The sequence below is a fragment of the Canis lupus genome, chromosome 11, assembly GCF_003254725.2.
Source record: "Canis lupus dingo isolate Sandy chromosome 11, ASM325472v2, whole genome shotgun sequence".
NCBI lineage: Eukaryota > Metazoa > Chordata > Mammalia > Carnivora > Canidae > Canis > Canis lupus.
Window position 1 is genome coordinate 48,399,269 of NC_064253.1, and position 20,852 is coordinate 48,420,120.

At 35.5% G+C, this 20,852-nt stretch overlaps 1 long non-coding RNA gene across 2 annotated transcripts; it reads left to right on the forward strand.

The window, feature by feature from the left end:
* Positions 1 to 1,257: 1,257 nt before the first annotated feature.
* Positions 1,258 to 13,090, forward strand: LOC112650555 (uncharacterized). Of its 2 annotated transcripts, none has more exons than XR_004803923.2 (4): positions 1,258 to 1,473; positions 7,890 to 7,992; positions 12,213 to 12,509; positions 12,744 to 13,090. It is a non-coding gene; the product is annotated as an uncharacterized LOC112650555 (long non-coding RNA). The 2 variants fall into 2 exon arrangements; XR_007401041.1 differs by having other exon boundaries at positions 12,213 to 12,484.
* Positions 13,091 to 20,852: the final 7,762 nt, after the last annotated feature.

The window sequence follows — 20,852 nt, forward strand, 5'->3', positions numbered from 1 at the left end:
AGCAAGTCAGAACATTGAGATGTTTATGCTTTACTGTCACAAAATTTTAAAATGACATTACTGGTGCAAATGAACTCTATTTATGATAGCATCTTTTGTGTAAAGCACAGAGCAGATTATATATAATCTTTCTGGTATCTTCCATTATTAGCCGGGTTTTAATAGACCTGCTATTTATTGATTACGCTACCTAAGTAATCATTCTTGAATTGATGCATAATGCTGCTTGTGCTAAATAATTGATAGCATGGAGATTTACGGGGAAAGCTATGACAAGCCAGAGGATATGGCAAAAAGAGGCTTGGCAGTACAGCAATAAATGTAGTCAGAAGAGGCCGGTGCTGTCAGGATACGAGTATCACATGATTAATTGCTCTATTACTCCTCCTTGGTCTACAGAAAAGCAAGAGAGGAAAAAAAGAGAGTAGAAAATAAAGCAGCTTGTTGAATGTAGCTTCCTTTTATTTATTCATTGGAGTAGAGGGTGAGAGGAAAGTGCCTTAGTTTCTATTACATCTTTATTTACCAAAGGAAGATTCAAGAACAGATCTTGTTGAAGTTTTATAGAAAAGCACAGTTGTTCCATAATTACAGATCCATTAATGATACAAGGCTATTCAGAAAGAATGTCCATTTTCAGTGAAGAGCCACCACTTTGAATGTGGGTTACTGAAGGAAAACAGTGATGCCAAAATTGTCAGTACAGTGACCCTGAACTGCATCAGAAAGCAGTTATAGTGCTCAAATGAAGTTTTACACTTAAAATATGTGTTGATTTTGTTTTCAATTCCTGATGATAAATTTCATTGAAATCTGCTATATTTGTACATGGATATATGATTATAAGGATATACTCCAATTTCATTACATACACACATTAATGACTGACAGAAAGACAAGGTTTTACATTATAGCATGTCATTTCAATATCATGAATTTTTCAGATTTATCCTTTAATGTAATGACATATTAAAATTATTATACTGAAAATAGGAAAAATAAAATTAAAAAAAAACTTTTTTTTTGTAATTTCATTTCTCAGAGTCGATTCTAAATTTTAATTCAATTTTTATCAATATTATCAAGAGTCCAGAACTCTTTGCCAGAGGGATAGTCCTGGTTATATGTGTACCATGCAGAAGAGACAGAAGGATATAATTTAAAACCTCATATAGATTTTAGAACACTCACTGCCACTATAAGAACTTGGTATCTTCGTTCTGATAGGGTGGGTAGAAGGTATATGCCTTCAACAGTTAACTTTGTTTTTATGGTTTCCCTAGCCACCAGCTAATAATATGTGCAAATTTGACCATCTAAACTACTCCCAATAACTTCGCTGTTCACAGAATGATCTTTTAAGTGGAGTATATTACAAGAGAAAACAGCACAGCTCATCCATTTAGTACAGTACAACTTATAAACGTGGATCATTCTCTCCCATTCATCAAAATAGCATAAATTTCTGATAAGGTAGTATTTCTTTCATCTATCTCCTGCCAATCCTATAAATTTTTACCCATATATTCAGAAAATAAGTCCTGTGAAATAGTTGCCTACCCAGAAATTTAAATAATAGCACTGGTTTTGAACATTTTAATATGGGATGATTGGTTTTCTTCTCGTTTAGATTTAATATGATAGGGGGGCCCTAGACAACTGGGGTTTTTTGTTAAAATATATGTGATTTTTTGTTAAAAACATATGTGAACATTTTATTCTTAATACTATTTGAACCTGTAAGACAAATGCTAAATAAAATTACCTCTACTGAAAAAAGTTTACATAAAATAAATAATAATTTAGCCGATTTGACTAATTCTTCCATTATCCATTCTAAATTTCATATCCCTTTGAATCCTTTTCATATCCTTTTGGATCCTTTTCCAAAATCAGCATTAATAACTGAAAAGGAGTACTTTGTTAAATAATATTGGAAATGTATCAGTTTACTAATTTAGGACATAATAACCAAGGCCTGTAATAGGAGCTATGGAGAAGAGACAACTACAGTTTATTATCACAAAGCAGCCAGATGTTATTTACTTTAATTCTGAGAGAGAGAGAACGAGAATGCACACAAATGGGAGAAGGGGCAGAGGAAGAGGGAGAGAGAGAATCTCAAGCAGCCTCCACATCCAGCAAGGAGCCCAAGGGCTCAATTTTACAACCCTGGGATCATGACTTGAGCCCAACTCAAGAGGCAAATACTTAATCAACTAAGCCACCAAGGTGCCCCAGCCAGATATTATTTTTAAACATAAATCAGGTTGTCTTTTCTTTCCTTAAAGCCCTTGGTTGGCTCTTCATGTCAATTGATATAAAATGAGTAAATGAGAGCAAATCAGATACTATACAAGCCAGTAAATCTGGACCCTAACTAACTCTCCTGACTCATAGAATACTACTTTCCCCTTAGCTTTTTAGGATCCAGTTCATTTATTAACCTTCTTACTATTCTTCCACTTTGGGCATTTATATGGTCTTTGCCTTTACTAGAAATGATCTGCCCACCAGCTTTGCAACATTATCTCCATTTGTTAATAAGAGTCCCAACTTAAATGCCACTTCCTTACTGAGGGCTTCTCTTATACACGTTCTGCAAGTAACTATCATATCACTGCTTCATGGCTTTTATAGTATACATCAGTGTCTGAAAGTATATCTTTGACTTATTTTTTTTCTCCCATCATTTAGCTATTGTAGTAAGCAGAAAAATGTCCCTCCAAAGTTTACATCTTAAATCCTGGATCCTATAATTATGTTACCTAACATGACAAAAGGAACTTTCCAGATGTAATTAAGTACCTTGAGACAAGGAGGGTTATTCTAGATTGTCCAGGTAGGCTCAACTTAATCATGTGGATCCTTAAAAATGGAGGACCTTTCCTGGCTGTAGTCAGAGGGAAATAGGTTTATAGCAGAAAAGCACAAAGGAATGTAACATTGCTGACTGTGAAGATGAAGAAAAAGAGTCACAAGCCAAGGAAAGTGAGAGTCCTCCAGAATATGGAAAATGCAAGAAAACAAGGTCTCTTCTAGAGCTATCAGAAAGATATGAAGTCCTGTAAACACCTTGATTTTAGCTCACTGAGAGTCACGTTGGACTTCTGACCTACAGAATTGTAAGATGTGTGTGTGTGTGTATATGTGTGTGTTAAGTTAGCAAGGTGGTGGTAATTTGTTAGCAACAATAAAAACTAATACAACTATAAAATCCTTAGGATCAGAAACTTCATCCATCTAACTCACTCTATGGGCAGAGCCCAGAGGTGTGCCTGGCACATAGATGGAGCTCAGTAAATAGTTGTTAATTACATAAATGTATGCAATGATCAACTAGAAACAAATCTTTCTTAACGGTACATAGTTGGTAAGACATTTGTTCTTTTTTATATAACCAACTAATATTACGTAATAAAAGTAATTTCTATTCTCCATTTTTCTCTAGATATCATATTTTACATGAAAGTTATATAATTCCTACACTAAAAAGAGTCAATTATTGCTAAAGATAACCCCATTATCCTTAGTGCAATGATTGGCTAATAAAGGCTCCATCCCTCCCTCCCTAAGCATTTGCAAAAGTAAGATAATAAACATCATGTAGCCACCCCTCAACCTCAATAAAGTTGAGATACTCCTGAGAAATATTCATGATCTATCTTACTTCCTCTCATTCCCATACATTTTCCACTTTTCATATTATTTTGAAGCAAATCTAAGAACTAATATCTATCATCTAATATTAACAGTAAATATCTCAGTTTATATCTTTAAAAGTTCAGAACTTGAAATATTTTAATGAGCACTTTCCAAAGTTACAAGTTGTTTTTGTACTTTTGATTCTGAGCTAAGCCCTCCCTGTGATTTGGTTAATGAGATGTTAGTGGATGGGATGTACAGATGGTTACACCGGCTTTTACATGTTCCCTCTGCCATTGCTGTGTGAAGATGCACAGAGAAGCCCAACAGAGAAGAGACATATGGAATAGAGCCAAGTTAACCCAGTGGACCAAGCTAGAACCATCCAAGCTCAGCTTCTACCCACCTGACCCCAGACTTGAGAGTCCAACTAAATTTAGCTGATATTACCCTCCATATTTGTGAGTTAAGTGCTTATAGTTATAAATCATTGCAATTTGAGGACAGGTAACAAACATTACAATAGCTGTAGATGAGTGACACAGGGGCTCTGTTATATAAGTCAGTGATGGGGTAAAGAGTATGAACTCATTTTTCCTGGGGAGAAGTTCCAGGTTTGGAGAGACCAAAGTCTTAGGAAAGTTGAGGAGTCTTATTTTAGAAAAAGAATAATTACAAATATAAAACTAGGTATGAAAGTAGATATATTTTACAGAAAATAATTAACAGAAGTCTTGTAAATCTCATTAACTTTCTGTGAAGATTTGTCTGGTCTTTCTACCAGAAATGGTCACCCAGAAATGCTTCTTAATTGTAATCTGGCTTCTTCTCTCTATGCAGAACACTTTATAAACTCGAGCACTCAGAGGCCCATGTGCAGAAATAATCTAAAGCTTAAATTCATTAGTTTAACTTTAAAATTTACCTAATGAGAAGGTTAAAGGCAGCACTACTAAACTAAGATAGAGTTGTGACAGTTGGTTTTCTGGTGTCTCCATGAGTGATTCTGAGGTAAGGAACAAGCAGACAAAATTCCTGGCTATATACAGAATTGCCAGGTTCGTGATGGAAGCTATGTTGTTCATGTTTCAGAAGGGCTGCAGAATACCAAGTAAAGTGAAAAGAGTTGCTTTTCTCATTCCATTAGTTCTGCTTTTCATATTCTTCCAAACTTCTGGTACTTTTATACACTTTATTTAAGAACGAACCCCATTCTAGTGTGTTCAGTTATGATACTACTAAGGACCTGCCAGGACTGCTGGGAGGAACATCTTATTGGATCTTAACACTGTGCTAATTACTTATGACATTTATGTAAAAAGGCAATTGTGCCCATTTTTTTTAAAAAATTGAATGTATTCTTTTTACTGATTACCTTCCTAATCTCAATTGTATATGTCACCTGTGGTAGGATGAGATATTCAAAATACAGCAAACACTACCTTCCTGAAAATGCCAAAATCATTAGCTTGATTTGCATCAGCAAATGGGAGCACAAAGCTGTGCCCTTACTGACAACAATATCAGTGATTTGAAGGTTGATTGCTTAATTTTTTTTATTTCTACATCTTTGATTTAGCAGAGCCGAAACTTTTCCTTGCAACCTTTTCCTAAGGGTATCAAATGTGACTCATAAAATTTGATTGTGTAAAAAGAAATTCTGAACAGACTTCTCTATGGAATCCTTTGTTCTAATCTTTATTTTTCCTTGCATATAGCAAAGCAGATATTTATTAAAATTAATATATTTCAGAAATATACCACAAAAACATAAAAATGCCTAATAATTCAACTCTCACTCCATTCTGTTACCTGGAACTGTGCTAAATTTATTACCGTATTGAAAACTCTAATAACCCTTACCTTTTCTCAGCACATATGTGTTTAAGAAGATGAGCAATAAAAGTACTCATAAAATTCTCTTGTAAATTTTTCAAAGTAATATAAAATGACTGATTAATTTGAATATCAGGTTTTTTGTGTTTATTAAAAAGGTTACTTACGTATTACTACTTTTTTGGTAAACAGGTTGACAATGAATTATATTCAACATTAAAAGAGTCATTTATGTTGTTCTGGTTCAACTTATTTTATGTATTCACAATTCTGAATATGTCTTTTCTTACCTTTTAACCTATGGACACGTCAGTTTTAATAGTGTAATAGTAAATATGGGTTATTTTATGCTGTGCTGAACAACAACTTCTTCTCTCGGTGGATCTAACTAAAAGAGGTCAATTTCTCATTCACATTATACGTCCAATACCAGTTTTGCAGGGACATTTTTTTCTTGTGGCTACTCAGGGACCTAGACTGATGGAAGCACTATCATTTTCTAATATACCATATGAGCCTAGGCTTCAAGGTCTGCCATTGGAAAAGGGAACAGAGAGAATCACGTAATGCACACGTGGCACCTCTATGAGAATGGATAGTACGGTTCTCTCACGTGCCAGGAAAGAAGGGGAAATTGGGTGAATTGGTGAGCAGTAGTGATTTACCACAAGTTTTTATCTCCAATACTGTGATTCATTATCTTTCCTATTATTTCCTTCTTGGGAATAATAATAACTTATTTGATTTGAATCTCATGTATACAATTATTTATATTATGTAGAGGAAATCACCAAAACAAATAAAATTTGAATTAATTATTTAAAATCATAGAGCTAGCCAATTATGCTCCAGGCAATTTTTTTTTCAAACTTAGAAAACAGAACCCTCCTTCATCACATCAGTGTTCCAAAGAAAGGAAACATATTCTACCAAACTACGTTAATTTTTGCTTTTCTGCCTAATAAATCATGTGGATAATTTTACTGCTGTGTAAAATATATTTTAAGAATTATTTGCAATGATAGATTATGTGGGAAAATGTTCTATTGGCAATAAGAAGGGGGAAGTAGTATCAAATTGAAGACTTCAATAATTGAACAATATTAACAACTATTCCAAAACATAATACAATTAAGGATGTCTTACATATAGAAGTTAAGGGTTCAACCCAATCAAGACTGATTAATAATAGCTTTTCCAGTGGAATTTATCTAGTTCCCTTCTCATAAATGAATTATATTTACTCTCCTGAGTATCATCTAGATTAGAAAAAAAAAAAAAAAAGATAATGACAGCCACTCTCTTATATGCTATCTTTACCATCAATATGCTAAATTCAGCATATTTTGCCAACTACTTCTTTAAGATTATGGACTTCGATAATCTGATTAGTCTGGGTCCAGAGAGTTTGAATGTTTTAGGCTCTACCTATAGGAAAATAGAAATGAAAACAGAACCAAGAAACCAAAACAAGGGTTCCAAGAATAAGGCAGAGGATTTGATCACTGGAAAACTTAAATTTATATATTATTAATGTGTTCCATTTTGGTAATGTGTAAATCAGCTCATTTTTTGATAACAAATTAAAACCAAGACCCTGAAAGAGATGAGGTTATTAACCCTTGTTCCCCAGCCAATTCCCATTTAGATAATTGCACTGTGCGGCAGAGCTAAATTCTTCCAGTAATTTCATTTTGAAAAATAAAATTAGCAGATTCTGGCACCCTGTTCCAAATTGTACTGTAGTTCTATAAGTGTACTGTTCAACAGCTGCTGTGTTCCACCCCTTAAGTGGTTATGTTCTCAATTTTCCAAAATAATTCATTTTTGTAAAAATAATACATCTCATTTATATAGAGCTCTCCATTTCATGATGACAATGTTATTTCCATTCAACCCACATAAACAGTGTCAGTATGAGACTGAGGATAATTTCACAGATAATGAAACAGATGCCCAGAGAAGAGTCAGTAAAGGGCACATGGTGAGCTACAGCTCTACATCTTTAAAAATGTTCTCCTAAACCTTCTCTAGGATGCTTGTATTTGCCCACAATGTTTCTCTTCATTAGTTCTCTACCTAGAATGATAGGGGAGTCACCCCTATCACATGGCAAATGAAATTAGGAACCTAGGATGCATGAAAAATGAAAACAAATATGTGCAGAAGTCCAAGAATATTAACCAGTCTTCTAATGTGTCTTATATTCATGATTAATTTGGTAATTCTAAAATATATAAAAGACATGCTTTTTAGCTTAATGATACAAAGGACTATAATCCACTTGATGGTGCCAGGGTGACCATGGGATTGTGCAGGGGAGGCACAAGAATAGGCAGAGGGCAAGGCTGCTGTAACAATATGGTGTGTGCCCTAAACGTGTCATGCTCTTCCTATTTGCCCATCAGCCCACTCCAGGCACCTTATGCAGACGGAAGTAAGACTACTGTCTAGTTTATCAAAAGGAAACATGAGTATAATACTGGAAGTCATATCCTTCTCCCTCATAATGTAAGTGCCATTTTGTTCTCTTCCTTTTCAACTTCCATGTCTCTGCTAGTTTTCCTTGGCTTGTTTCATTGGCTAATACTTACAAAAGCATATGAAATAGAAGCAAAACAGATTTTTCTTGGAGTTTTGGGCAAAGATATAATAACTTCTATAAAGCAAGATGTGAGCTCAAAAGCTAATTTGTATTTCATCATGAAAAAATCCATCAGTTCCCATCTTACTGAGTGGTTTCATTTAAGGACTGGGATTTGAGTTTTGTCAAATTCCTTTTCAGCTTCTAGTAAGATGATCATATGTTGTTGTTGTTGCTGTTGTTTCCTATTAGATTAACACAAGATATATTAATGGATTTACATTTTCTGAATTACCTTAGCAGTTCTAGAACAAACCCCACTAGGTCACATATATCATAATTTTAGTATATTCTTGGTTTATTTTTGATTAAATGATAGTTCAGATTTTTGCTTTGCTCTTCATAAATGAGATTGGTCAACAGTTCTCTTTCTTGTGCTTAACATTTTTCAGGTTTGGGCACCATTCTTATACCTGCTATATAAAATTTTTGAAAGCTTTAATTTTCAAAACCCATGAGTAGTTTAAGTAGCATTTGAATTAAAAAAAAATGTTTCAGTATTTGAGAATCCCCAAGTGAAACTATTTTGGGCCTACTTATCTCATGCAAGAGAAGTCTGCCACATTCTTCTGGTTCTTCTATGAAATTACTCTGTTTGAACTTTCTGTTTTGAGTATCTCCCAATTGGAGCATATTTTATTTTCCCAGAAAGTTATGTATTTCATCTAGATTTTCAAATTTATTTGCATACAGTTATGCACATATATCTCTTCTGATTTTTGTAATGTTCTCTCTTCGGAGGCCATTTTCTCCTTCTTATGGCTTATGTTGTTGTAAATACCGGCTTCTCCTTTTTGTTTTGTATAATTATTTCATGACTTTTAAAAGTTGTTTAACTCAGCTGTTTATTCCACTTTGTCAACAATAACATTAAGTGCTGCCTTTATAGTAACTAAGTTTCCTCCATTTACTATTTGGTTCAATTCTTTCAGTATCCTAAATTCGGACTGCATAGATACTTACTTTTTGAGCCTAGAATCTACTTCTATGGAATCATGTTCAGAAAATGTTCATCATTTCTGTATTTTCATATTTATGGAGATTTTCTTTATGGCCTAATAGAGTGTAAGCGTTTGTAAATGTTGCGTGTTCAACTGCATTCCTCATTGTTGGGGTTTGGAGCTCACTATAAATTCCTGATATCTACCTTACTGATTATGTTGGCACTGTCCCATTTTGAATATTGTGTTTCTTCTGATTCTGTCTTAATCTGAAAGATATATGCACATTCTCCTAGAATTGTTGAAAATCTTACTGATGCTACTTGGATTTTATTACTTTTTTATGCAGCAATTGTTGTATTATTGAGTACATAGATATTAAATTTCTTCATTGTAAATTTTTGCCTTTGGTGTTGCAAGGTCTTCTTTCTATTAAATACTATTTTTTGGCTTGATTTATATCATGCCTGATTAGATTACAGTCACTGTTTTCCATGTGCCTTTTATTTTTAATCTTTCTGAACCTCTCTTTATTTTGGGTATGTTTGTTTGTACAGGACACAGAGATGGTTTCTGTTATAAAGTCTTTCACTATGTTGTTTTTATCATTTTTCATTTAAGAAAGTTCATATGTCCCTTTCTAAAATTTACTTCCATATATACAACTGCGTATTTATGTATGAGGGCTCAAAAACATAAATATTGAGCCATACAAATCCACTCACTTAATTTATATGTTAGCTTAATGAACTAAAAAAGATAATGTCCATTTTAGGAAGCTTATTTTTTAAAAAAGGCCTAACATATGTATTTCCCTAATTCAATGCATATCTACATAATCCTAGTAAAAAAGGAGAAATATGCTGAAGACCTAAGGGGCCAAAACAAAACAAAACAAAACACAAAAAAAAGACCTAAGGGGCCACATTTGTATTTTACAAATTAAAATTCCAAGTATGCTTTCACTTAAAATTATTTATATTTGTAACGCATTTGAAAACTATTACTGTAAAACACATGTAACTAATACATATATATTATGTATATCATGGATGTGTATATTTATGTAATTCATAAACAATTTGCATGTTTTTTTAAAAAGTGGGAAATAAAGTAGGAACAAGCAATGAGTTTGATGAATTACAAATTTATCATGATAAAAGAAAACAGAACAGCAGAGATAGAATCTAAATATTATTAAAAAAAGTCAAAATCTTGTAATTTTGATCTTGTCATTTTTTCCACATATCTGAAAACGTGTGTTTTCTCTTTGGAAAGTGACAGAAGTTAATGCTATATTTCAAAGTATAAACACTTGTGAGTCCTCAAGTGCTTGCACATACATGTTTACAGAATTATGTGCTCGACATGCTATTTTTCTCTGCCTAAATTCTACAGAGTCCTTTAACTAAATCACTTTTTTGGTCATATTTTTTCTGCTTCTGTCCCCCAGTGCAACAAAAGAATGGGAATCAAAGGCTGTCTTAAGATGCATTTTGCTTGCTCCTTGTCCCCTCCTAGGACCTTACATTCTGCACCAGCTTGTCTAGCTCCCTCGAGAGGTGAATGAGGAAAAGCTACACAGAAAAACTGCATGCTTTCTTGCTATACAGAGCAGAAATATCTAATTATTGTGTCTATTTTAATTTCTATTTTTTCTAAACTCAAAAAAGAAAAATATCTTCTTGTTCAAACTGTCATCTGTAGCAAAGCATCAATTTTAAGAACTAAGGTGAAACAGGCACCTGAGTGGCTCAGTCAGTTAAGTGTCTGCCTTCATCTCAGGTCCTTATCCCAGGGTCCTCAGATCAACTCCTTCATCGGGGCTTCCTGCAGGGAGCCTGCTTCTCCCTCTGCCTCTGCCTCTCTCTCTCTGTCTCTCATGAATGAATAAAAATCTTTTTTTTAAGAAATAAGGTGAAAAGTTATAAATTATTCCAAGTTCATTATAAATTATGTTTAAAATATGAATATAACTTATCCATAAAGACAAATTTAGACTAATTTGATTTATGTGTGTAGGAAAGCAGTCATTAAGTTCTGCCTATGTTTCAAAACTTATTCCAGGTTTATTTTTCTGACTCTCATCTGCCAGCCCTTTTCCTCCCTTGTTTCAACTTTGCTCTCCATGTCTTTGAACACTACTTTTGGAACTGAAATAGGATTTTAAATATATATAACAGAAATGCTCCACCTTGACCACTTTGAACTAGGTCAATTTGAAGTGCAGACTTGGAGGTGAATGATTCTAAAACCTATTAATCTGTAAAGGCCCCAAGTGCCTTCTTGTTTTACTATTTTATATATAAGTCACACATCTGACAGGCAGATTTGAAAAGGTTGGTTTGAATCTGATATCCACAGTCCTCTTTCTGTTTCAGGAGAAAACGAAATTCACCAAAGAAAGAATTTTTGCATTACATCCTGAGTGGAGAAACAGTCACTCCTCCAGAAGAAATAAATCCCAGATAAAATGAATTAAACTGAAGGGGCAAAAGGTTCCAAACTCCACTTTCATTATGTTCACTGTGTTACTGTGTCATTTTTGTGGGTTCCTTTTTAAGAAAAATAATCTTTCTGGTAATAAACTGCTCCAATTAGCCAATCCTGTCGGCTGAGGACTAAACTTTTAGAAAGAGATTATATAATTAATTGTGATAAGAATATTTTAATGTCTTACCAAATTCCATGTGGTTTTTAAAAAGGGAAGACTGAAGAGAGTATTACTTAATTCATCAAATTTTTTCAACAAATTAGTTCTGATCTCCAATATATGTCAGTACTGCTTTAAGCCCTAGGTTCAGAGTAGGGATAAACAATAAATACTTGCCCTACTGGATGCACGTTCTAGTGGGACATGATCTAGCGTGGAAACAGAGATCCCTCATCAAATGTCACCTTTTAGAGAAAACTCTCATCAATTTACATAAATTAACATCACCTCCTAGCATCTTATCTTCCTTTAATTCTCTTCATGACAATTTCCTGACGCAGACAATTTTATGGTTTGTGGGTTTATTTATTTGAAGGTGGAGTTTCTCAGAAAACAGGTATTTACAGAACCTTGTAACTGAGCCATTTAGTTAAAAAGTAGGTGAAAAGATGGTTCACCCTGATCTGAGAACCCCTGCCTTGTTCTACCATAGGACAAGTTGAAGAACAGCATACCAGCCTTGCTCTCCTCCCTCATTTGTGTGCTCTCAGAAGCGTAAACAGACCATCAAAACAGTCTATGGGATCTGCAGAGCCAAAAGGACTTAACAGACCAGAGAAAAATACCTCCAGTGCAAGACTGTCTCACCAAGTGCCTATGGCAGCAAACCAAAGGCAAAATTGAGAAGTGAGGAAGGCAGAGATGCTAGTGGAGAGAGGCCTGGGGCTGTGAGTCAGGGCAATGGGAGATACGGACCTACCAGAGGTAGGTCTCTGGAGTTTGATGACTGGTAAGTCTTCAAAGGTGGTGAACCTAGTGACCTTCGTAAAAGAAGCATTAATTCATATTGAAATTGGACCGTCTTCCTTGCCTCTTGTGTTCTTGATAACAGAAATCTAGCTTCCTGTCTTTTTCCATGGCCTTCTGTCAACTACCTGTCACTCAGGGGCAGCTCTTTGGAGGCCTGCCATTTCTTACTTTTAATGCATTCATCCTCTTAAATGATTCCCCTTTTCTGTTGCAGAGGCTCTGCTGGAGAACTCAGACAGATGGGTTCATCAAGGATCTGAGAAATACCTGTGACAGAAAGCGAGACATATCCAGCAGGAGGCAGGAAAGCAGAAGGGGAAATAAAAACACAGTAAAAGGAGAGTTCTAAGAACAACAAAAATATATAACTTGTCCATTTCCTCATCTCCTCCTCTCTAGGTCCAGCCACATCTGCGGTATCTTTGAAATGCAGTATTAGAGAGGGAAAAAGCAACATTTTGGAGGCACAGGGGACACGCCACTGCTTTCTGAAATCAATTATGGGCTTTTTAGTTCCAAGAGTCTCTCCCCATTCACATGGTTCCAGGTCTTACTTATTGCTGGGAATTTACTGTTTAATACAAATTAAATATTTCCATTTATTCTCTCCTCTTTTATTTTATATTTATCATTTTATTGGTTAATAAGAGAATATAAAAGCTATGAATTTCAAATGATTGGTAATTTATGGATATTACTATAGAATTAGCCATGTTCAGATGAGGTTTTATTATATTGAAAGTATTGTAAAGTCCAATATATTTCAATTTAGCAGCTGTTCATATAATGTCTGTTTACGTAATATGCCATCTGTTTAACCTAATCCTTTACTATTAATATTCCAAAATACAAAAACAGCCTCTTTTCTGAAATGGAACTACCAAAATGGAATGGTTATATTGCCTCTATGGGTGAAAAATACCTACACATTATATTTAATAATAGATATGCATTAGCCACACAGTGTGTAAGAAAAAAAACCATCATAGGCACTAGAAAAACAGCAGTGAACAGAATAGGTACAAATCTCTGAATTCATTGGCTTTACCCTCTTAGGGAGGGGAGGAAAACAGAAAACAAAAGAAGGAAGAACAATGTAGAATGTACCATCTGTTGATGAGGAATAGTGAGGACACTGAAGTGGGGAGAGAAATCCAGAATTGGGGATGAAAGGTGATTTGGGAGGCTTCCCTAAGGAGGGGACATTAGAGGTCAAACCTGAATAAGATGGAAAAAAACATGGAGGCTTTCTGAAAGAAGAGCACCTCAAAAGGGCTGTTGGCTGCTAGTGCAATCTGTCTCCACTCAGGAAACTGCAGGTGGACCTGCAGCTAGAGCAGAGTGAGGATGGCAGAAATTCACAAACCCGGAGTTGGAGAAGACAAAGGAGCCAGGCTGAATGGGGGTTTACAGGTCACTGTAGGTATTAAAAATACTGTGTATTAGAAATTTTTTGTCATGTCACATGCAAGCATTTTCTAAGATAAGTGTCTTAATTTCCTGAGTGAAATAGGATGTCAGTGGAGGTATTAATCCCTTTGTGTATTAGAAAAGCTTTTTTTCATGTCATCTGGCATTTTCTTTTTTTTAAAGACTCCATTTATTTATTCAGGAGAGACACACAGAGAGAGAGGCAGAGACACAGGCAGAGGGAGAAGCAGGCTCCACGCAGGGAGCCCGACATGGGACTCAATCCCAGGACCCCAGGATTACACTCTGGGCCGAAATCAGGCACTAAACTGCTGAGCCACCCAGGGATCCCCTGGCATTTTCTTTTCCAAGAAATATGTTTTTCATATTTCTCAATACCCCAAGTTTTCAATAAAATCTATTTTGTACTTGGTATTCTTAATTTATGATTTTTTAAAAAGATTTTATTTAGTTAGTTATGAGACAGAGAGCCAGAGCTTGAGTGGAGGCAGGGGCAGAGGGAGAGAATCTTAAGCAGACTCTGTGTTGAGTTCAGAGCCCATTTGGGGCTCAATCTCACAACTCTGAGATCATGACCTGAGCTTAAATCAAGAATCAGAGGCATAGCTGACTGAGCCACCCAGTGTCCCCTTATTTTATGATTTCTAAATGGAGTTCTGGATCCTGGTCAAATGGACTGACCTAATTGTCTGGGCAAGGGCAGGTATCATTTAAAGCCAACACTCCCTCATTTTCATAAGGTCTAATTTCCTTCAGAAGATTCACTACATGTCTTCTCACTGCATCATTTTCACTCTATTTACTGTGAATTGAAGTCTTGACCTTTTATAACCTGAGTTATTTGCAAATCATCTTTCATTCTCTTGACATAAGGAAATCAGGCCCCAATATACTTCCTAGTCCTAAAAGGTGAAAAGAACAGGAGAAATCTCTGATCATCCTGAAATATTTGATTCCCTAACACACAGTGTTGTTCTAAACAGGAAGTGATATATGAAAACATGCCTAATTTAGTTATTACTTTATTATTACAATTATCATAATCATTACCTTTTATCATACTAGGGAGTCTACAAATAGAGTAGATAATGCTTTGGCTACCACATCTTATTTGGGCTATAATAGACATGCAGTCAATTACATTCCCAGTTAGCCAATCTTTATTTTTACAGACATTTTTGTTTAATGTAAGTGCAAATCTTTATATTCACCCTAATAAAATTGATCTGGTTACACTTATTCCACTTTTCCACCCTCTGAGGTTTTTTGTTTTTGTTTTTGTTTTTTAGATTCTGATGATCTCAATCCATGCAGTTTTTATCACTCTAGTTTCCTGCCACCTGATAATTTGTTATGTGTCATCTAAGGCCTCATTCACATTATGATAAAAATGTTTTAACACAATGCAACCAATAATAAAACCCTGCTATTTAAAACTAGATTATTCCCTGTCCATTGAGGTTGACTTACATCCTTAATGTGGTACACCAGATAAGATTATTTAACTAGCTTAAAATTCTCTGCAAATTCATCTTATAGATAAGACCCAAATTCATTTTTATTACTTAAATAAGTGATATAAGTAGATTTTTTTGTCATGTGCATGTCATTCTCACATCCAAATCTTGATTTTTAAAAATATTATGCCTAACAGGACAATAAATCAGGGTGATGCATGATACTGTAATAGCCCTAGCTCTTTATGAACACATTTTGTCTTTTGGGGATCATTCTTTCCTCTGTATACAATCACAATCATAATATGCATTGAAAATTGACATATATTTTAGTTTGTCCTCCACCATCACTTCCTGTTGTGACTCGTACTTCTCAAGATACAATTTTATTGTTTGCAAATAGAGAAATAATCCTTGCTACCTACTCATCTCAGAAGTCCAATAACATTAACTAAGTTATTTGTGAGATCTATGGGAAAAGGGCATTTCTATAACAACCTGCTATTATTGCTACAGCCTCTTAATAACTCATTTTCCACGAAGAGTGCTATGATCTGGATGCTCCTCAGCTCCTTAAATACCCATAACAGCTGCATAGCCACATCTTCTAATAAAATATGAAAGCCATCACATGTTTCAAAATCCTTAGTTTACAGCTACTCTGCTGACACAGTACAAAATTATGTCAAGTGGTCAATTTCAGAGGATTCCCAGGAGCCCTCCAAGTGGCTTCATTTAGAAAACCCTTGATGTTAGCAAGTACATTGACTTGAACTTTTGTCAAATTGTTACAAGAGTTTCATTCTGTTCCATTTTCAGGGCATATGTGTTACATTTAACACCTTGTGAACTCTGCTAATAACCCCTGCATTGATTTTAAAAGGTGCTATCTCAGGAGTTGTCAATTAAGACATCATAATGGTCTGCATATTTGGAGAAAGATTTGGTTAGAATGACATGACCATTTTAAGGTATGTTGCATTCTCTATCTCACCTCACTTGTTCAGTGTTTCCCAGCATTAGGTGGACTTTTTTATTCAAGTTTTTATTAACTTTAGTTCAAGTATTCTTTCATCAATTATGTTTGATATTCACTTTATGTTCCATGTTCCCACTAAGCCAAAAGAACAAGGTTTTTTGTTTTCCTTGATTTGGCATTTATTTTAGGTCATTTCTTGTTCATTCTTATTTTTCACATTATACTACTTCCAAGATGCCTGGTGTACTTTCTGGTCAGTGTTCATAAATGGCACCATGGAGGTGTATTCTCAGAGTCCTTCCATGTCTTAACTATGTTTCTATTGATTTTACATATCACTGATAATGAGGGGAATGAGGAGAGAGAAGGAAAGGATATACTGAAGACAAAAGCTTAACACTCCACTCAGCAAACAGTATACAACACACACACAAACACTAAATGTGAACTAGCATTGTATCTTAAAGTGAGGCTATTCTCATTAATTGCACTTATAGTTACCGAGCTCACTCCATCTACATACTCTAGGTTATTTCAACTTAGTGATATTTTTCCCATTACATTTACTCCTTGAATTTAGCACATGCATACTCCCACTCATCCCCACTCTCATCACCTCTCCCTCCCTCTCCTCTTCTGTCTCTCTCTCTTTCTCCCCCTCCACACACACAGCATCTTCTTAGATCTTCTTCTTAAATCTTCTTAGACTGCTCTTTTAAATCATACAGTTTTTGGTTTTTAGTGGAGTATTTATCTGCAGTTCACACTCTCTTATTTTGAATTGGGCAATTTAGTTTTTCACACAAAAAATGAAGTCAAGCTTTCCTTCATTATGTTATATATACAGCCTCCACTCTTACTCCTTTAACACCTTACTTAGTTTTAATCTGTGCAGCACATCGTGAGTAATAAATTTATCTACTCTCTATTGACACACTTCAGAATAGGGATTCTATTGATTCGTTCATTTCTGCATTCACTGTCTGGAATGGTTTCTGGCTTCAAGTGCCGTTCAATAAATATTGGTAATGAATAAAAATCAATAAACCCTCAATATTTGATTTACAACCATTAACTAATATCCTACTGCCTATTGTCTGTCTTAGTGAAACATTGCTTTAACTCTTGAGCCTTACACAACTCTTGAGCTTTCACATAGCTTTCTTGACAATTTGTTAAGTATATAAGCCTTTGTCAGAAGGAAGCTAATGTCACTGATGTGCAGTTTTTTTCTTTGTGTATTTCAAGGGCATCTTGAAGACAGTCTAAGTTTTCTACTTCTCTAATTGACATGATTATCCTCGGGAGGAGCACAGTGTGAAAAAGTTCTTGCTTTATGTAGAACTCAGGCTGCCAAAGTCAACCATGCCATACTCCCTCTGTCCACAGAGTATGCCACAAGCATACTCTCCACAGTCACATTCATAATCTTTAGGTAATCAAAACTGAAATCATGTAATGTTTGATGGCCTGATCTAAATTGTAACTCTTAGCACACAAAGCCAGATGAGCTTGGAATACCTTCTGTGTCTTCATAATCCATTCCATTTTTTTTTATGGTGACAAATTCTGGTTCAGGTTTTCTTCCCAAATATAAACTCATTTGAACATATCTTACAGGGAAAAAAAGCCAGAATGTTTAATTTCACTGGCATATGAAAGATACTCTTCTCTGTACTTCAACTACCAAAACCCATTTTCCTTCTTTTTCAATCATGCTTTGTAATTTCAATTGAAATAGGGTAGGGATTGGTGAAAAGACTTAAAATGAAGTAGATAAACACAAATAATCATCATGAACCAGTAACCTATAATGAAAGCATTCTTTTTTTATAATAAATTTATTTTGTATTGGTGTTCAATTTACCAACATACAGAATAACACCCAGTGCTAATCCCATCAAGTGCCCCCCTCAGTGCCCATCACCCATTCACCGCCACCCCCCGCCCTCCTCCCCTTCCACCACCCCTAGTTCATTTCCCAGAGTTAGGAGTCTTTATGTTCTGTCTCCCTTTCTGATATGTCCCACACACTTCTTCTCCCTTCCCTTATATTCCCTTTCACTATTATTTATATTCCCCAAATGAATGAGAACATATAATGTTTGTCCTTCTCCTATTGACTTACTTCACTCAACATAATACCCTCCAGTTCCATCCATGTTGAAGCAAATGGTGGGTATTTGTCGTTTCTAATGGCTGAGTAATATTCCATTGTATACATAAACCACATCTTCTTTATCCATTCATCTTTCGTTGGACACCGAGGCTCCTTCCACAGTTTGGCTATTATGGACATTGCTGCTATAAACATCGGGGTGCAGGTGTCCCGGCATTTCATTGCATCTGTATCTTTGGGGTAAATCCCCAATAGTGCAATTGCTGGGTTGTAGGGCAGGTCTATTTTTAACTCTTTGAGGAACTTCCACACAGTTTTCCAGAGTGGCTGCACCAGTTCACATTCCCACCAACAGTGCAAGAGGGTTCCCTTTTCTCCATATCCTCTCCAACATTTGTGGTTTCCTGCCTTGTTAATGTTCCCCATTCTCACTGGTGTGAGGTGGTATCTCATTGTGGTTTTGATTTGTATTTCCCTGATGGCAAGTGATGCAGAGCATTTTCTCATGTGCATGTTGGCCATGTCTATGTCTTCCTCTGTGAGATTTCTCTTCATGTCTTTTGCCCATTTCATGATTGGATTGTTTGTTTCTTTGGTGTTGAGTTTAATAAGTTCTTTATAGATCTTGGAAACTAGCCCTTTATCGGATACGTCATTTGCAAATATCTTCTCCCATTCTGTAGGTTGTCTTTTAGTTTTGTTGACTGTATCCTTTGCTGTGCAAAAGCTTCTTATCTTGATGAAGTCCCAATAGTTCATTTTTGCTTTTGTTTCTTTTGCCTTCATGGATGTATCTTGCAAGAAGTTACTGTGGCTGAGTTCAAAAAGGGTGTTGGCTGTGTTCTTCTCTAGGATTTTGATGGAATCTTGTCTCACATTTAGATCTTTCATCCATTTTGAGTTTATCTTTGTGTATGGTGACAATTTGAATGCCTTTAATGTCTTTTTGTTGTCTGATTGCTGAGGGTAGGACTTCCAGTACTATGTTGAAGAGCAGTGGTGAGAGTGGACATCCCTGTCTTGTTCCTGATCTTAGGGGAAAGGCTCCCAGTGCTTCCCCATTGAGAATGATATATGCTGTGGGCTTTTCGTAGATGGCTTTTAAGATGTTGAGGAATGTTCCCTCTATCCCTACACTCTGAAGAGTTTTGACAGGAATGGATGCTGTATTTTGTCAAATGCTTTCTCTGCATCTAATGAGAGGATCATATGGTTCTTGGTTTTTCTCTTGCTGATATGATGAATCACATTGATTGTTTTACGGGTGTTGAACCAGCCTTGTGTCCCGGGGATAAATCCTACTTGGTCATGGTGAATAATTTTCTTAATGTACTGTTGGATCCTATTGGCTAGTATCTTGTTGAGAATTTTTGCATCCATGTTCATCAGAGATATTGGTCTGTAATTCTCCTTTTTGGTGGGGTCTTTTTCTGGTTTTGGAATTAAGGTGATGCTGGCCTCATAGAACGAATTTGGAAGTACTCCATCTCTTTCTATCTTTCCAAACAGCTTTAGGAGAATAGGTATGGTTTCTTCTTTAAATATTTGATAGAATTCCCCTGGGAAGCCATCTGTCCCTGAACTTTTGTGTCTTGGGAGGTTTTTGATGACAGCTTCAATTTCCTCCCTGGTTATTGGCCTGTTCAGGTTTTCTATTTCTTCCTGTTCCAGTTTTGGTAGTTTGTGGCTTTCCAGGAATACGTCCATTTCTTCTAGATTGCTTAATTGATTGGCGTATAGCTGTTCATAATATGTTTTTAAAATCGTTTGTATTTCCTTGGTGTTGGTAGTGATCTCTCCTTTCTCACTCATGATTTTATTAATTTGAGTCTTCTCTCTCTTCTTTTTAATAAGGCTGGCTAATGGTTTATCTATCTTATTAATTCTTTCAAAGAACCAACTCCTGGTTCTGTTGATCTGTTCCACAGTTCTTCTGGTCTCGATTTTTGAGTTCTGCTCGAATCTTAATTAACTCTCTTCTTCTGCTGGGTGTAGGATCTATCTGCTGTTTTTTCTCTAGCTCCTTTATGTATAAGGTTAGCTTTTGTATTTGACTTCTTTCCAGTTTTTGGACGGATGCTTGTATTGTGATATATTTCCCCCTTAGGTCTGCTTTTGCTGCATCCCAAAGATTTTGAACGGTTGTATCTTCATTCTCATTAGTTTCCATGAATCTTTTTAATTCTTCCTTAATATCCTGGTTGACCCTTTCATCTTTTAGCAGGATGGTCCTTAACCTCCACGTGTTTGAGGTCCTTCCAAACTTCTTGTTGTGATTTAGTTCTAATTTCAAGGCATTATGGTCTGAGAATATGCAGGGGACGATCCCAATCTTTT